Below are 16661 nucleotides of genomic sequence, written 5' to 3' on the forward strand. Positions count from 1 at the left end.
CACAAGAACCAGTCGAACTGGCTGGCAACAGCCCGACCGCTTTGGACAACTTTATCTCCTCATTCACGTCGTCGACGGCTTGTATCTCACAGAGCCTGCCATTAATCGTTCAATCGTGGTCAAACAGTCCTTGTCACCAAGGCACACTTCAGCAGTACAGGCCCACACTCAGGCCTTTCAAGAAAGACCTGTGCAGTACTGTACGTGGACGGGGTGGGAGAGAGTGGGGAACAGAATTTATTTCGCCTGCTTAGACCGTATAGGTTGGTCCGGAGGCATGGACTTGCACAGTGTTGCATGTGGTAGTAACAGAACGAGCTACGTCGTGTGGGGGAGAACGAGTGGGTTTTTAGCAGACACAGTGGACTGTTTTGCTAGTAGTAGAAGTGCAGAGGAGATGTATTGCGCTGGAAATATGTACCTTCACAGTATAGTGCAGTGGTTGTGGTGGTGGTGAGTATTGGCTACAGTGTGAGTTTCAACAAAAATATTTTTTATAGCATATACATAACGGAAAAACTGCATTTCAGTGAATGTATTTTTGAACGCATAATTCCTTTTTTTTGTGTGTGTGTCAGATGTCGCGTCTCCAACGATACCCCCACGCCCCCAACTATAGATTTCCAGATCGATTATTTTTGCTCCTCCCATTATCCAATACAAAACTTTCCGTGCGGCCAGCCTGTTTCGAAAAGGTCAAAGAAATGTAGACGACTGTCAGAAAGTAAAGCCTACTTTTCAACTTCTTTCAAACTGTTATGATAGACATCGGCGATTTCTGTTTTGAAAACGAAGTATAACAGAATGTTACTTTTTATTTCGGATGAATGCAAAGCAGCAGTACGTGACTGCATTGCCGCAGGCTGAAAACTCGGTAGAAAAGTGGAAACGCTTAATTTCCGTAAGACACAAGTAGGATAAAACATGAGCTTTAAACAATCAACAAACCTCCGATGTCAGCACAACTAGTCTTCAAACATCGGATCAACAACATGATTCTTCTTGAAGTTGGATCAAGAACAGGCTTAGATCCTAGCTCTACACATACGCCTATGCAAATATCAATGAAGGTGAGTGTGATAGGAACATAAATCAGTTGCTCGAGCAGTGTACGTCAACAACGTAAGCTTAGAGTAAATACAGGCCTACAGTTGTAATTGTTGATAGCACTGGATGATTTCATGAGCAACTAACATCGGAACCCATTATTGAACCTGAGGCGTAATCGTTTCAGCAATCCATATCAGTGATATGATCTTCTTGTAAAAGCTAATTCAGTTGTTCCCTAAAACTGCAAGACTATATTATAGACGTCCCAGAATTGTGGAACTACACGATATGGTTTTCAAACTGGATGTAAAAACAATATCATAGTTATTCTGGACAACTTTCGGAACAGCGACACCATACGTATGATAGAAGTGCATGATAAAAAGATCAGCACAGCAGTTGTGACAATGTAAAGGAATCCATGCAAGACAACATGTGTGATTCTTGATGACAACACAATCATTATGAAATACACGAAAGGGACTGAGTATTCCATTGAACAGGATAGGAAAATCCAAAATATATATGTCCAGTGGGCGAGATGACAACATAAATCTTTCACTGGTGCTAAATCAGCGGGATAAAATAACAACTTTGTACTCTTAACATCAATCGGATGAACTCTCTACTGGTGCATGGTCAACAATTAGGGTGACAGGAAACCATTATAAGCACTGACTCTTAATCTTGCACTGTCAGGCTCGTCTGCCAAATGTTTTAATCCTAAATTCCAGTAAGGACACGTGTGAAAAAACATAATAAGAACAACAACAACGCAAACAAGGAATTGTTGAACAGACGCATACTGGTTGTGCGGTCCCTAAACTAAAGTCTCCCTGTCCCTGCTCTCAACAGACACATCCTGGTCACATTGTACCTGCTGTCACCAGACATACTGGTTGTTCAGTCCCGAAACTGAAGTCACATTATACAGACACATACTGGTTGCTCAGTCCCGAACCCACCACCAAATTCTATCGGTCCCTGCTCTCATCCCAAGGACAGTCTTTGGCACCAGACGCTGAACAAAAGAAAACCTTTCTTGGCGATAACCTGTACAACGTCCACCTCTGACGATGAGCATCAGCCGATTCAGTCGTGGCTCTCTGCAGTTCCTGATGGGCGTCAGCCTGGGACTGACCGTGTCCTTCCTCCTTACCTCCCTGCAGCAGATGGCCAGACCCCCCACCCTCAACGTTGCTGCTGTTCCTAAGTGGGCGAGGCTGGGGAAGAACGTCATCGATGGTGCCTTCGGGCCGAGGGAGGTAGAAGCGACGCGGGAGGCAACGAGAGACGACGATGTGTCATTACTCGGTAAGGCGGTCAGTTTATGTGTGTGAAAGGTTTCCGTTTCAGCTTCAAGGAGGTGTCAAAACGTGCAGACTGATCCATATATGCTACACCACATCTGCTGTATTTAATGAGAGGTTGAACAGATTTTGAAAAGGAAAGAAAAGAAAAAAGAACAGATGCCTCATGTATGACAGAAACTGTGGCAGATGGTTGGTTGGTTGGTAGGTTGTCTTGACTGAAACTGCTTTTATTTGGTTTCTTTGCTTTGTTGCTTTTGTTTGTTGCTTCATTGATTATCTATATAATAATGATTTAATTAAAAAAACCCAAAACTTTTTATAAACGAAATTAAAAGTAAGATTCTGTTTCTTTCCCAGAACGTGGCAAATTTAATCTTCGTAAGGTTCCATCAATTGATGGAAATATTGTGTACTGTCAGCTGAGATGGCAATGATAAGAAACTCAAGGGAAAGCTGGACAGTACAAGGTCTTCAGAGAAGAAGCCCCCGTCAGTCAAGTGTTTCGGCCCTTAACTCCTTACACTCTAAGGGGGCCGTTCCGCACCCAAGTCAGGACTCCTGGATGCCCTTTTATTGCCAACTTTTTTTCTTTTTTTTTCTTTCTTTTTTTTTAATTCCTGGCCCTCAGCAGATTCGAACCCGTGCCTCAGGGTGGTCGCCACTTCAGGACTGAGTCACCTTTTCTGGCAGACGTTTTAGCCACTGAGCCATTGTACGCCTAGTTTGAGTATGGAAATAATCCATATGAAGTTTATTTTCATTCCTCCCCGACCAGATCCAGCTGGAACTCTTTTCTGCTGCTTCTGCCATTGCCTTGAGAGTCCATGTCCTCTCTGCCAGAAATCGACAGCTGTTTCATGAGGCTGTAGGCAGATGCGGCACAGTGAGCTCAATCAGAATCGCTTGTTTCGTTTCTTTGGAGTGGAGTACTATGTCGGGTCTCATGCCGCTCTTGCTAATGATTTCCGGGTGTTTCTTCCCCTTTGGTAGGTCAACTGTGCATTCCCTATTTTCGGCACCATCAAGCAGCCCACGTTTCCATGCTTCGGATGTTACAGCTGTTCCTGGCCAGACTTTATTGCTTTATGCAGAGAGAAACTCTACTGGAACTTCTGGTGGTGTGGGTGCTCCTTGGACAGTGCTCACCACGTGTGCAATTTCCCTTAGTACTTGGTTGTGCCTTCGTGTGTACCGTCCTTGGCTCAACGCCGCTTTGCATGAGCTGAGGACATGTTCCACTGTTCGTTTGCCATAGCAGAGTGGGCACGCAGTGTCATCTGCTTTCCCCCATTTCACCAAGCACTACTTAGTGACTTTGATTTTGAGGGGTAAATGATGCGTTAAAGGGGCATGCATGGTTCCCCCCACCCCTCCTTTTTGGGGGGGTGGGGTGTAGGGAGGGGTAGGGTGTGTGTGTGTGTGTGGGGGGGGGGGGTCTGTTTATTATGTGCAAACAAAATCACTATATTTTCTAGTTATATATTTACATGATAATCATCACACACACACACACACACACACACACACAAACACGCGCGCGCGCGCGCACGCACACACACACACACACACACAGAGGGTCCTGTCTCTCCATTGATTGAAAGAAAACTGCTCAAGTTACTTTTGTAGTACTTAATTTGAATAACACGTTTTTTGTTTTCTTTTTTGTTGTTGTTTTTCTAATCCAGATGACGACACAAGAGCCAAAGAGCTGTACCAAAAAGTACGCGTGTTGGTGTGGGTTATGACCGGGCCCCAGAACCTGTTCAAGAGAGCCGTGCATGTGCGCAACACGTGGGGCAAGCGCGCCAACAAGCTGCTCTTCATGAGCTCCGAGCAGAACGACACCTTCCCCACCATCGGCCTAGACGTGACGGAAGGCCGGAATCACCTGACGGCCAAGACGATGAAAGCTTTCCAGTACGTGTACGAGCACCACCTTGACGACGCCGACTGGTTCATGAAAGCGGATGACGACACGTACGTCGTCATGGAGAACCTGCGCTACATGCTCTCCGCCTACAGTCCACGAGAGCCCGTGTACTTCGGCAAAGTGTTCAAGACCATCGTGAAACAAGGGTACGCCAGCGGCGGAGCCGGCTACGTCCTCAGCAAGGAAGCTCTGAGGCGGCTGGCGTCCGCGGAGGCAGGCGCGGCGAACTCTTCTCTCTGCCGCCAGGACGGAGGGGCCGAGGACGCTGCCATGGGCAGGTGTCTGAGCAGGCTCGGCGTGCGCCTGTTGCCCTCCACGGACAGTCTGGGTCGCACCAGGTTCCACTGTTTCGGTCCTGAGGCCCATCTTCGAGGGGGTTTCCCCACCGTGGTTCCTGAAGTACGATGTCCACGGGGGAAGAATGGTGAGCTGGGAACATGCAAGTTTTTGGCGTTGTCGTTGTTGTTGTTGTCGTCGTTGTTGTTGTTGTTGATGAGGCTGTTTTGTTGATTTAAAAAAATGTTATGGGAGTTGCTTCTTTCACAATGTTAGCCTCTTTGTCTGTCTTTGAAGAGATATGTCAGCCCCTCTCTTTATCTCTCTCTTCATCTGTCTCTGAGTTTTGACACACACACACGCGCGCGCACGCACACACACACACACACACACACACACACACACACTCACACTCACACAAGCGCACGCAACTAACACAATGCTGTTGCGAAGGTGCGAGACAGAAAAATTTATTGGTAGCTTAATTGACAGACAATGACAAAGAGAGAGAGAGACACACATTCGAATAGACAGAGACAAAAACAGAGCAGACGTGTGTGTGTGTGTGTGTGTGTGTGTGTGTGTGTGTGTGTGTGTGTGTGTGTGTGTGCGCGCGCGCGCGCAAAGGAAAGGATTTCCTTCTTCAGAGCAGCAAAGGCAGCACAAGGGAAGCGTGAAGAGCGTGAAGGAGGAGGGTGTGAAGGGGACAGGGTGAACAAAGTGTGAGCTTGGCGTGGGAGCTTGTTGAACAATCATTCAACGTGTTTTCTCTTCGCGAAGCAGTTTTTTGTGAAGAGTCAGCACCAGGCTAGAACTGTGAACTACATTGTAAGCGCTCACTCAACTCTCAGCTTACAATATCACAGACTGACATAAGAATACTCGCAGCTGGGCCCACAAGGAAGTGGGAGCTGTATGATCAATGGTTTCTCCATTGCGAATGGAAGTCATTTACAGCTTAGTCTTTTGTGAAGGACTAAGGCTCTCAAACTAGGAGGCAAGATTGCACTGGATCAGTGCTGCAGCCTTGGGGGGGCAGTTGGCCTTTGTGAACCATCCCATCGCCGACTGTCCTAAAACCCTCTTGTGCCGAGAGAGTGGGGGTGTAACTTGGGCAAGACACTCTCCACTATAATCAAATTCCAGCCCAGATAGTTGGAACTGCCTTCACTGCTGTTCTAAAGGTCATAGTCAGACACGACTGACTATCATACAAGTGCTCACCCCCTATTTCTTTTTCGTGTTTTTTTTTATATGTATATATATATTTTTTATACACGTTTCACTCTGAAGTTGTGTGTTGACGTTCACTGGGTACTTTACCCTTTGCGGGAACCCATTTCTACTTTGTTCCACCATATACAGCCCCGACTGGCTTCAGTGGGGATGAAAACAGAACGGCCACTGAAACAAGATACTGCGTCATGGAGTAACGTCATGCTCTCACTTGTTTGTTTTGTTTTGTTGATTTTTTTTGTTGGTGTTTTTCAAGGACACGTCAACATCTGGTGCAGGCGGGGCTTTATCATCATTATTTTTATTTCTAAATCATTATTTTTAACGTTAAGATCTAAATCTGCACTGCTTTGTAATGAAACGCGATCACAGACAGCAAGCTGAACTAGGGCCTATTGTAAGTTCAGGAAACTGTCTGTCTGTCTGTCTGTCTCTCTCTCCCTCGGTATCTTAAAAAATATACAATTTATTTATCTATTTATTTTAAGTGGTGTTCAGAAAGAGTTTTACCTCAAGCACAGTTTTTAATAAGCCACACTGGCGGTTGGGATGGTGAGCGTTTACCAGTAGTGTCCCCGCACCTGTTTAAAGATAAGAAACAAATCACCTCCACCACACCTCCACCAAGGTACACTCCCTTCACCCCCCCCCCCCTGCAGCCCCCCCTCCCCCCGCCTCATTCCCGCGGCCCCCTCACACCACCTGTATTCACACCCTTCAATTTTTCCCTCAGTGCACTCACTTTTAACATGAAAAAGAAAGGTGCGGGGGGAGGGGGGGGGGGGGGGGGGGGGAGTTGGCTATATCTATGAGGGAACGGTATCGGAAACAGCGGTGAGGTTCATGTTCGAACAAGAACCAGGCTATACAGCCAGTTTATTTGTTTGAAAAGGGGGAGGAGGGGTGGGGGGGGGTGAAGAAGCTTTTTGCGAAAATATTGAGACTGAGATTTAACCGGGTAATAACGTAATAACGTATGGATGTATCTTTTGTAAAGTGTGTGTGTGTGTGTGTGTGTGTGTGTGTGTGTGTGTGTGCGTGTCTGTGTGTGTGTGTGTCTGTGTCTGTATGTGTTTATCCACCCCCACCCCCACCCCCCTTTTTTTTTCTAACGTATGACCTTGAGGTATTTGCTCACACACGATCATTTCAAAAAGAATTGATAAAGAAAAACATAATCAATATGCATGTTTTCCCAAGGTGTTTGACTGACAGATTTTACAGAACCAAGGAAGAGTTTCTGCTGGTTTCTCTAGGTGTACAGTTAGCCTACGTTATGTAGCAGCAGCTGCGGCGGCAGAATCGGTGAGGCGCTGGGCTCAGTTTTGATCCAGCGTTCACCCAGTGGTCAGATCAGTGTCCACGCCCCCGTTTTGGCATGGTGTTGTGTCCTTGGGAAATGCACTTTGCTCCGATTTTCCTCGCTGATTCCACCCATGTGTGAACGGGTACCTGATTTCGGGTGGAGAAGGTCAAAATGGCGGAAGGAGAGGATTGGGTGCCGCCTTCTAATGCCGTGTGCCAGACACGTACAGAGAGTAGGAATTCACTGTCCCGCTGGCCGTAAAAGGCTACTGGAAGGGAGACCTTTAGCTGTTTCATTTATGAAGTTCAGGTTTACTTTTTTAAACTGATTAGAAGTCTATGTGGTATGTTGCGTTATAGAAGTCGTGGCATACCTACTTGATGGCTGAGAATTTTCCAGTTCTCTTCCCTTCTCGGAAATGCTCAGAAGTACCAGGACCTCAAACAGTTTCATTCATACAGTTCTTGCTTACTTCTTTCAACAGATTAGAAGTCTGTGTGATATGTTGCGTTATGAAGTCGTGGTATACCTGCATGATGGCAGAGATTTTCTAGCTCTCTTCCCGTCGTTCGTTCTTTAGTCTAACGTCTTTTCACTGTAAGTGATATTAGACGAGGGTAGGAAAAAAAATCGAGTGGGTGGAGGTGGGGGTAGGGGGTGGGATTGCTGTGTACGCATGCGAGTAAGTGAAAGTGTGTGTGCGTGCGCGCGCGCGCGCGTTCGTGTGTGCGTGTGCGTGTGTGTGTGTGTGTGTGTGTGTGTGTGTGTGTGTGTGTGTTGCATATAGAAAATGATTGATTTAAGTTTTGTTTCTGTCCTCAGAAAATGCTCAGGAATACCGTGCTTTCCTTTCCTTCAGTTTCAACAATGGAGGTGTCAAAGCTTGTGCACCGTGGTGGATGCATACAGATGCCTGATCTATGCATAAACCCAGTGCGCTGGTCACGCCTTGGGGGTCTATCCTGTCTAGCTAACTTTCCTTGACGCCACCGCAGCAGAATTCCCATCCACAACCCCCCAACAATACTGAAGAGAAAAAGAATTAAGCTCGCTGTTGTTCAAATTCTGCAAGTCTCGAATATGCATCACTGTCTTCAATAAATCTCTAAATAAATAGATAGATAAATGAATAAATAGATAGATAGATAAATCGATAAATGAATAAATAAATAAATAAATAAATAAGTAAATGATAAAATATTCATAGATACTAAATGATTAATAGATAAATATCTGTGTAAAATATATACAAATGAACAAGCAAATAGATAAATCGAACGATAAACAACTGGATAAATAAATAAGAATAAATAAATGAATGAAAGAATGAACAAATAGATAAATAAATCATCGATATTTGACATTGGTGCTTATTGTCCAGCTGACCACACAGGACCATATTAGCACTGCAAATAATTGATAGATAGGTATATATGAACAGACAAAAACATACCCACTCCCCCCCCCCCCACCCCACCCCCCGAAAAAAAAGAAGAAAAAAAAAAAAAAAAAAAACACCATCTGCACACACACACACACACACACACGCGGCGCGCGCGCACACACACACACACACACACAGCATGTGACCACGCGTTCCATCTGTCAGTCTGTCTGACTCAGTCTGTCAGTCAGTCTGTTAGTCTGTCTGTATGTTGCAGGGGATGGAGACTGTCAGTGAGTACCCCATCAGCTTTCACTATATCAAGCCCAAAATTATGTACGCCCTGGAATATTTCGTCTACCAGCTCAGACCTTACGGGATCTTCTCGCAGGGGATTCGGGAGCTAGGAAACGCCTCCGCGTCACAGCCCGGGGAGAGCGTTCGGCGATCCCCTTTTCGGTGATACGCCACTGTTGGGGGAGGGGATTTAGGTTCCCCTCAGGGTCTGACCGGAGGGCTGGGTTTATGTGAAGGTCAGGCATCTTTATTATTATTATTTTATTTTTTTAAACATTTAAAACAATATACAGCACATGTGGTGTAGTGTATATGGATAACTCCGCGCGCGTGCTTTGACACCTCATAAGCATCTGTTCTTTTTTTGTTTTTTTTCCCAGTTTATATACATTATACAGCACTCGAGTGGTGGTAGTGTTTATAGATCAGTCCGCATGTTTTAACACCTTCTAGGCATCTGTTCTTTTTTTTTTTTTTTTTTTTTTTTTTTGCCAATCTAAAAACATTAGTCATTCGGATGAGACGCTAAACCGAGGTCCCGTGTGCAGCATGCACTTAGCGCACGTAAAAGAACCCACGTCAACAAACTGGGTTGTTCCTAGAAAAATCCACTTCGATAGGAAAAACAAAACTGCACGCAGGAAAAATTTGTTTTAAAAAAAGAAGAAGAAAAAAAAAAGGGTGGCGCTGTAGTGTTGCGACGCGCTCCCCCTGGGGAGAGCAGCCCGAATTTCACACAGAGAAATCTGTTGTTATAAAAAGAAATACAAAATACAAACAAATTATACAGCAGATGTGGTGTTGCGTATATGCCTGAACATTCCGCACGTTTTGAAAACATCCTTGGAACTGAAACTGGAACTGAAACTGAAAGCTGTTCAGAACACTGGTACATTTGAGCTGCGAGAGGGCTGGAAGCTGGACGTAAACTCGGGAGGAAATGGAGATGGAGGTTGAAGTCCGGGTGGGTGGGTGGGGTGTGGGGGGTGGGGATGGGGGTGGGGGGTTCGGTAGGAGAAGGAGGGGAGGGGGTTGGAGGGAGCATCTGTAGAGTCACTACAAGTTTGTTGCTGAAACAGTTGCTAATTAAAATGCCATCCGTATCAAAATTTATATATTTGTAGCCGAACCGAGTGGTTCTGTTCAAGGGTACGGACGGCACAAAAGAACTAAACTAAATGATGATTTACTGAATTAAAGGATAGACAAAAATTCCCGCGCACAGGCCAGGAACATATAGAGGCCAGTCACAAATGGGTTTTTCTATTGTTTTATTTACAATAGTTATGTAGAGAAAAACTAAGAAGACATAAAGGAGAAGAGAATAGAAGAAGACTAAGAAGAGAAGATGTTAGAAGAGAAGACAGTGCCTGGAATGACACAAACAAATGTCATTAGCACAACATATCGGCACAAGTGAATAGTAAAGCACATGTATACATATTACATGGAAAGACTACCACTTGGTAATGCATATGTGTGAAGGCCAAACACTGACATCAAATGACATTTCTAATACATTTAAATAGTGCAGTTAAAGTGATTGAAGCTATGCTGATTTAGTGAAAGTACACTGACAGTATAGATTAGGTAAAGCTTATACTGTGTCAAAGTGACTCAAATGAATCAGTTTATCATGTTGCACTATACTGGGGTAAGCCGTACAGGAGAGAGCATGATAACTAAATTACAATTAACAGACTGATACATATCAGGTGGTTTTAACCAATAACTGATATTAATCCAACACTATCTTGTAATCACACCAGCAGAATACTACACACGTCTTTGAGTACTGAGAATCAGTGAAACACTAACCCATTGGCCATTGAAATCTGACAACTGTATTTCTTACAAGGTGTTCAGTGACAGATTTCTAAATGATTCCTAAACCGATTTACGTTGGATAAGTTGCAAAAGAAAGAGCTCAAATGAGCTCTAATGAGTATAAAATGAAGTGTTGATTATTTATGATAAATTTATCATCTTAATTTAAGTCACCTGAATAGGGTCAGTTTTAACGAGCTCGTTGCTGAAAATTACAAACTGCGTTAAATCAGTTTAACGTAGGCAGACACAAATGGAATAGACTTAAAGATGGAATCGCGACAATTCTGCCAGTATATAATACTTGTAGTTTACTGATCTGACAAAAGATATATTAATTAAATACCGTGGACCAAAAACACAGATTCCAGCTCATCCAATAGTATACCGAGACGACGCTGGTCCAGGAGTAGGCTGTCTGGGGAGAACAAAATGATGTAAGGGGCTTTGCATTCAAACTGGGAGTGACGTCACACATATTCTGCTACGAGTTAGTTGCGAAAACTGTGGTCTGCTAATACAGCTTGTGCATGAGGCAAGCTAATACAGCTTGTGCTTGAGGCAAGTTTTGGAGCAAGCATAGGGCTTGGTCACATCTATATATATATTAATCAGTTGTCAGTTCTGTAACTTTTGCGTGCACATATGCACACACACACACACACAGTATAAAACAAATGTATTAGAATTTTGTGTGTTGTGTATCAAAAACCACGTTCTTTATACTTGGACCAACAAAATTTCTCTCTCTCTCTCTCTCACACACACACACACAGACGCAGACACACACACACAGCCCACAATCAGACAAACAGACAGACAGACACACTGGAAACTAGAGAGAGAGAGAGAGAGAGAGAGAGAGATTCAAAAATTTTAGTAGTAGTAGATCTAGGGATAAAGAAAATAAAAACACTGGCTGAGATGTCGCTGACGCAGTGTTTCGTTTCAGCAGCCGTTTTGTTCTCACTACCGATCAAAGCCAGTGCTGTGTGTAATGTCAGACCATGTAAGGGAATTGGCTCCCGCAAACTGTAAACTACCCTGTAAACGTCCACCCTCAAGGGTGATATCTGAGCAAAGTGAGCGCTTACAAGACTGTTTACGATAGAGACATGCCTCTAACAAATGGGGCTCTTTCAGTATAATTATCGATTGGGACTAAGGGATAAATAGGATAGCGGCTTATACATGTCTAACTCCCGACGTGAAACTATACAGCATGAAGTCGCACATATGCACGTGCGCACATGCCTTCCATGCAAACATGCTCGTATACACACGCGCACGCGCACACACACCGACGCGTGCGCGCGCGCACACACACACACACACACAGCGCATGCCCGCATACACACACTTACCACAACCACCGTTCCCTTCACACACACACACACAACAATGTTCATCATCATCATCATCATCATCCCTACATCAAATCCTATGTTGCTGCTGTTCCAGACAATTGACAACATGAGCCAGTACGCGATCGCCTTTCACAAGGTCTCTTCCTATCTGATGTACGCTCTGGAATATTTCGTCTATCACATGAAACCGTTCGGAGTGGTCTACAGACCACCACACAGCCTCGACTGGGACGGCAAGACATCAGCGGACGGTGCTGTGGAGGAGCACGATTTCATTGTTGTATTGAAGCCTTGAATGTGGACAAACAACAACAACAACAACACACACACACACACGCACAAACAGGATAGGGAAGACCTGAAGCAATGTCATGTCAATACAGATTGTTGGGGTTTCGCTTGTATTTGTTTTATTATTATTTGTTTTGTTTTGTTTTTTTAATTTTATTTTAAGCCTGTCATTTGTTTCCATGGGCCGTTTTATTTATTTGTTTACTTATTTATTCTTTTAAAAGGATAAAAATTGAGATGTGAATATAACTTGCAAAGTTTGGCTGTATATATATGTGTGTGTGTGTGTGTGTGTGTGTGTGTGTAATCATTATCATTATTACTTTTTTTTTCTTTAGTAGGCTTGTTGTTTGTTTCTTCTGACTGCTGAGGTGGTGATGTGGGTTTTTGTTTGTTTGTTTTGTTGTTGTTTTCCGTTTCTTTGTTTATTGTTGTTTATTTGCAATGTCAGGTTTTAATCATTGTTAGTTGTTATCAGAGTTAGTTGTTATTGTGGTGGTGTTGGAGGTGATGTGTGTGTGTGTGTGTGTGTGTGTGCGTGCGTGCGCGCACGCGCTCTCCCGCGTGTGTGTAAATGTTACAGTGAGTTTTTGTGTGTGTATGTGTGGGAGGAGGGTGGAAGGGGTTGCTTTGCCGTGGTTTTATTTGGGTGCCAGTGTGCGGATGATTGAACTTTCTCAAGGAGTCTACTGGGGAAAAAGAAAAAAAAAAAGAAGAAAAAAAAGAAGAAGAAAGAAATTGTGAATATTGAAGCAGAACTGTCTGGTGTTTATTGTTGTCGTATATTGCTGTTGTGACTGTTGGGTGTTTTACCCTGGGCTGGACGGTGGGGTTCAGATTGGCTGCTGCAGGGGAGATAATCCACGTGATTGTACTTGGTTTCTGTGTCCGACACTGGTGCCACTGTAGCTGTTGTTGTTGTTTGTTGTTGGTGGTGGTTGTTTGCTGCCGCTGCGTTGCTGAAGAAATGGTTTGGTGAGGGGTGATGTCGATGATAATTATGATGATTACACACACACACACACACACACACACGCCGCACACATAGGCCGCTGCACACACACACGCGCACACTAAACACACACACACACAACCACACACATACACAAATACACACTGCACACACACACACGCGCGTACACAATCACACACACACACACACACGCATACACAAACACACACACGCGCGCGCACACGCACGCATGCTCACACACACACACAAAGTTTCAGTTTATCAAAGAGGCGTCACTGCATTCAGACAAATCCATATACGTTACACCACATCTGCTGGGAAGATGCCTGACAGCAACATAACCCAACGCGCTTGTCAGACCTTGAGTGCATGCTTATATGTGTACCAGGCCTATCTCGTTGCCATGGGCTTCTTTTTCAGTGCGCCAAGTGCGTGCTGCACACGGGGCCTCAGTTTAGTCGTCTCATCCGAAAGACCCGCAGACGCTCAGTTTGATTTTCCAGTCAAACTTGGGAGAAAGGGCGAGAGCGGGATTCGAACCCACACCGTGACCCTCACGGACTCTCTGTACTGGAAGCTGAGCCGCGTCTTAATCATTCTGCCACCTTCCTCGAACGCACGCACACGTGCAAACACAACCCATGCATGCATGCACACAATCACACACATATGCATACATGCGCATATATACACGCGCATGCATGCACACACACACAAAGTATCACACATACACACACGTACACACACACACGATAACTATAATTAACACATCAAAATAAAAGCAAATCAAACCAAAAAAAAACTGTCTGCCTCAAAGAATTAATACACCTACGGGGGGAAAAAAAGAAAAAGAAAAGAAAAGAAAAAAAGACATGTTGCCGATGGCACTTCAGAGACAACATTAATGATTCAGTGGGCGGTCAGGAAAAAGGGACACAACTTAGAGCAAGTGATCTACAAAATTTAGATTGCTTCGCTTGATTCAGCACACACACACACACGCATGCACACACACGCGCGCGCGCGTGCGTGCGCGCGCACACACACACGGACGCCGCGGCCACTATTTAATTTGACAAACTGATACAAATAAATCCAACTGATTCTTTTCACCAGAAATATTTACCTTCTTCTTTTCATTGTTGACTCGAGTGAAAAGAACTTAAGGGGTATATTGAGACGTTGCTATCAGGTATTATGATTAATTTCCGGTGAAAATATTATTCGTGAAGAAAAAAAAACGAGTCTGTGCAATAGTGAAAAAAAAAAAAAAAAAAAAAAAAAAATCTGAGATTCCCGTTTTCTGTACGTTGAAAACAACAACAACAAAAAAACAACAAAAAAAACGAAGAAGTTTTTCTCAACATCTACTCATTCACAGCCTACTTGGAAACTGTGACAATTATCATCGTGGAATATAAATAACAGTACTGCGTTTTATATTTTAATTCATTATTTAAAAAGAAGAAGAAAAAGAAGAGCAAGGGACAACCTCCACTCGGCACACAAGCATGCATGTATCAAAACGAATACGCATAAGACCAAAAAAAAAACAAAAAAAAAAAAAAGTTGCATTGCTTGGTTCTAACTTTTTTGACAGTTACACGTGACTAAGTGCCTACGTTGACCGAACTACACCATAGGTCAGTTCCATGCTACACACAGTCAGTAGTGGGTTACGACCCAGCATACTAGGCTCTTCCGTCCGAGCAATGCAACTGGGGTGAAAACTCAAACGTGCAGACTGACTGACTGATCCTCGCCACACTCTGCTCCGAAGAAAGAAACCGCCGGAAAAAAGAAAAGACATCTGAGATGCGTCTGACTACCGCACATCAACCCAACCAACACTTTGGTCAGTTAAGCTTGCTGCTGATTAACTTTTGTGGGTGTATTTTGTTATTGTAGTTATTTATTTTGTTTTATTTCATTATTCCCTTTTTTTCCCTATCTTTTGCTTTTTCTTCTTTTTTTTTCATGCCAACTGATGATAGGCTCTCAAGGCCTGAGCAGCACGTTGGGTACTGAATGCAATGATCACTACTGAGGTACTGATCTGCACCTTTTTTTCTGCAAATGTGGTGGCACTGACGGTGGCGTATATGGGTCTGCCCGCGTGCTCTGACACCTCGAATCCTTGAAACTGAAGCTTAAACTGATGTATGTTTCACTGAGAGGAGCTTTGTGTTAGTTGTTATCATTAAAGACAATTTCGAGACAAGTGTGTGTGATAAGTTATAAACCACTGAGCTGTTTCTTCCAACCAGTGACACTGCCGTAACGTTTGCTATAACTGACGCGTAGTTATGTCATTTACGTGATCTCTTTTGATGTTTATATAATATTTTAAATCTTTGTGGTCCACTGGGCTCAAAATGTGCTTTCCAGGGCTCAAGGGAGAGAACGTAGGTAAGGGAGAGAGAAATAAAACTTTATCATGTGACGCCAGGTCACAATGGTGCCACACACGTGTTTATAAATAGAACGGACAGAACGAATGGCCGCGCAGTTGAACCGGGCCAAGTGGCCGCCATGTCAGTACTTAATTCAATTCAGTTCAATTCAATTCAAAATACTTTATTATCTGCTTCAACCAAAAACAGAAAATTTTCTTTAGGCTCACTTAAAATGAAATGCCCGTCAGCAAAAAAACCAGCAACAACAACAACAACAACAACAAAAAAAAAAAACAACAACAAAAAACAAAACAAAAAACCAAACTGACACACCCTTCACTTATCACCATGCACACATCAGTTATTATGTAAAAAGAAAAACATGTGGGTAAGATACTATTACATTATGATTCACGCGCTGACAGTGCTGTAAACGTGTGTGTGTGTGTGCGTGTCAGTGAGTGCGTGTGCCGTTGTGTGTGTGTGTGTGTGTTCTTCCTGCGGATGCCAGTGTGCAGTGATGAAGTCAACAAAGGTTTTTCGCCTCTTGTGAGTACAGTATCTTTCGTAGTGACTGCACCACCCTTGGAGGGGGCGTCTTTATCATGACTCACAAATCCCTACCAGCAGAAGAACAACCTGTGACCGACTGTGAAACAATTTGAGTCAAACTCCATGACAGAGCAAAAAGCAAAGGATGACAGTGGACTGGAACTCCAGAAATCCCTCAACAAGATAACAGCCAGCGGCCCGTTGTTTAGAACCCCCCGCCCTGCTCCCCCACCCACCCACCCCTTCGCCCCTCTCCCCCACCTCCCCTCCCTCACAATGAACCATACGCAGCGTTTGTAACATTTACAGTTTGATTGCAATTGAACTTCAATTAAATTTCTTTTCAGAGATTTGCAGCTGGATTATTTGATAGTATGTATGATGCGAATGCATCCAAAATTTCCAGCGAGTGTATTAAGGAAAGATGCCGGGCCTATAACAGTGCTTATCAACACGACATGAT

The 16661-nt window shown here is 44.0% G+C and overlaps 1 pseudogene across 1 annotated transcript; it reads left to right on the top strand.

Annotated features, from left to right (window-relative positions):
- The first annotated feature begins 231 nt into the window (after positions 1-231).
- LOC143277712 (glycoprotein-N-acetylgalactosamine 3-beta-galactosyltransferase 1-like) lies at positions 232-12729 on the top strand (annotated as a pseudogene). The gene is made up of 5 exons (XR_013053778.1): positions 232-2364; positions 4049-4717; positions 8773-8954; positions 10651-10657; positions 12081-12729. The product of XR_013053778.1 is annotated as a glycoprotein-N-acetylgalactosamine 3-beta-galactosyltransferase 1-like (transcript).
- Positions 12730-16661: the final 3932 nt, after the last annotated feature.

This window comes from Babylonia areolata, chromosome 2 (assembly GCF_041734735.1).
Source record: "Babylonia areolata isolate BAREFJ2019XMU chromosome 2, ASM4173473v1, whole genome shotgun sequence".
NCBI classification, from domain to species: domain Eukaryota; kingdom Metazoa; phylum Mollusca; class Gastropoda; order Neogastropoda; family Buccinidae; genus Babylonia; species Babylonia areolata.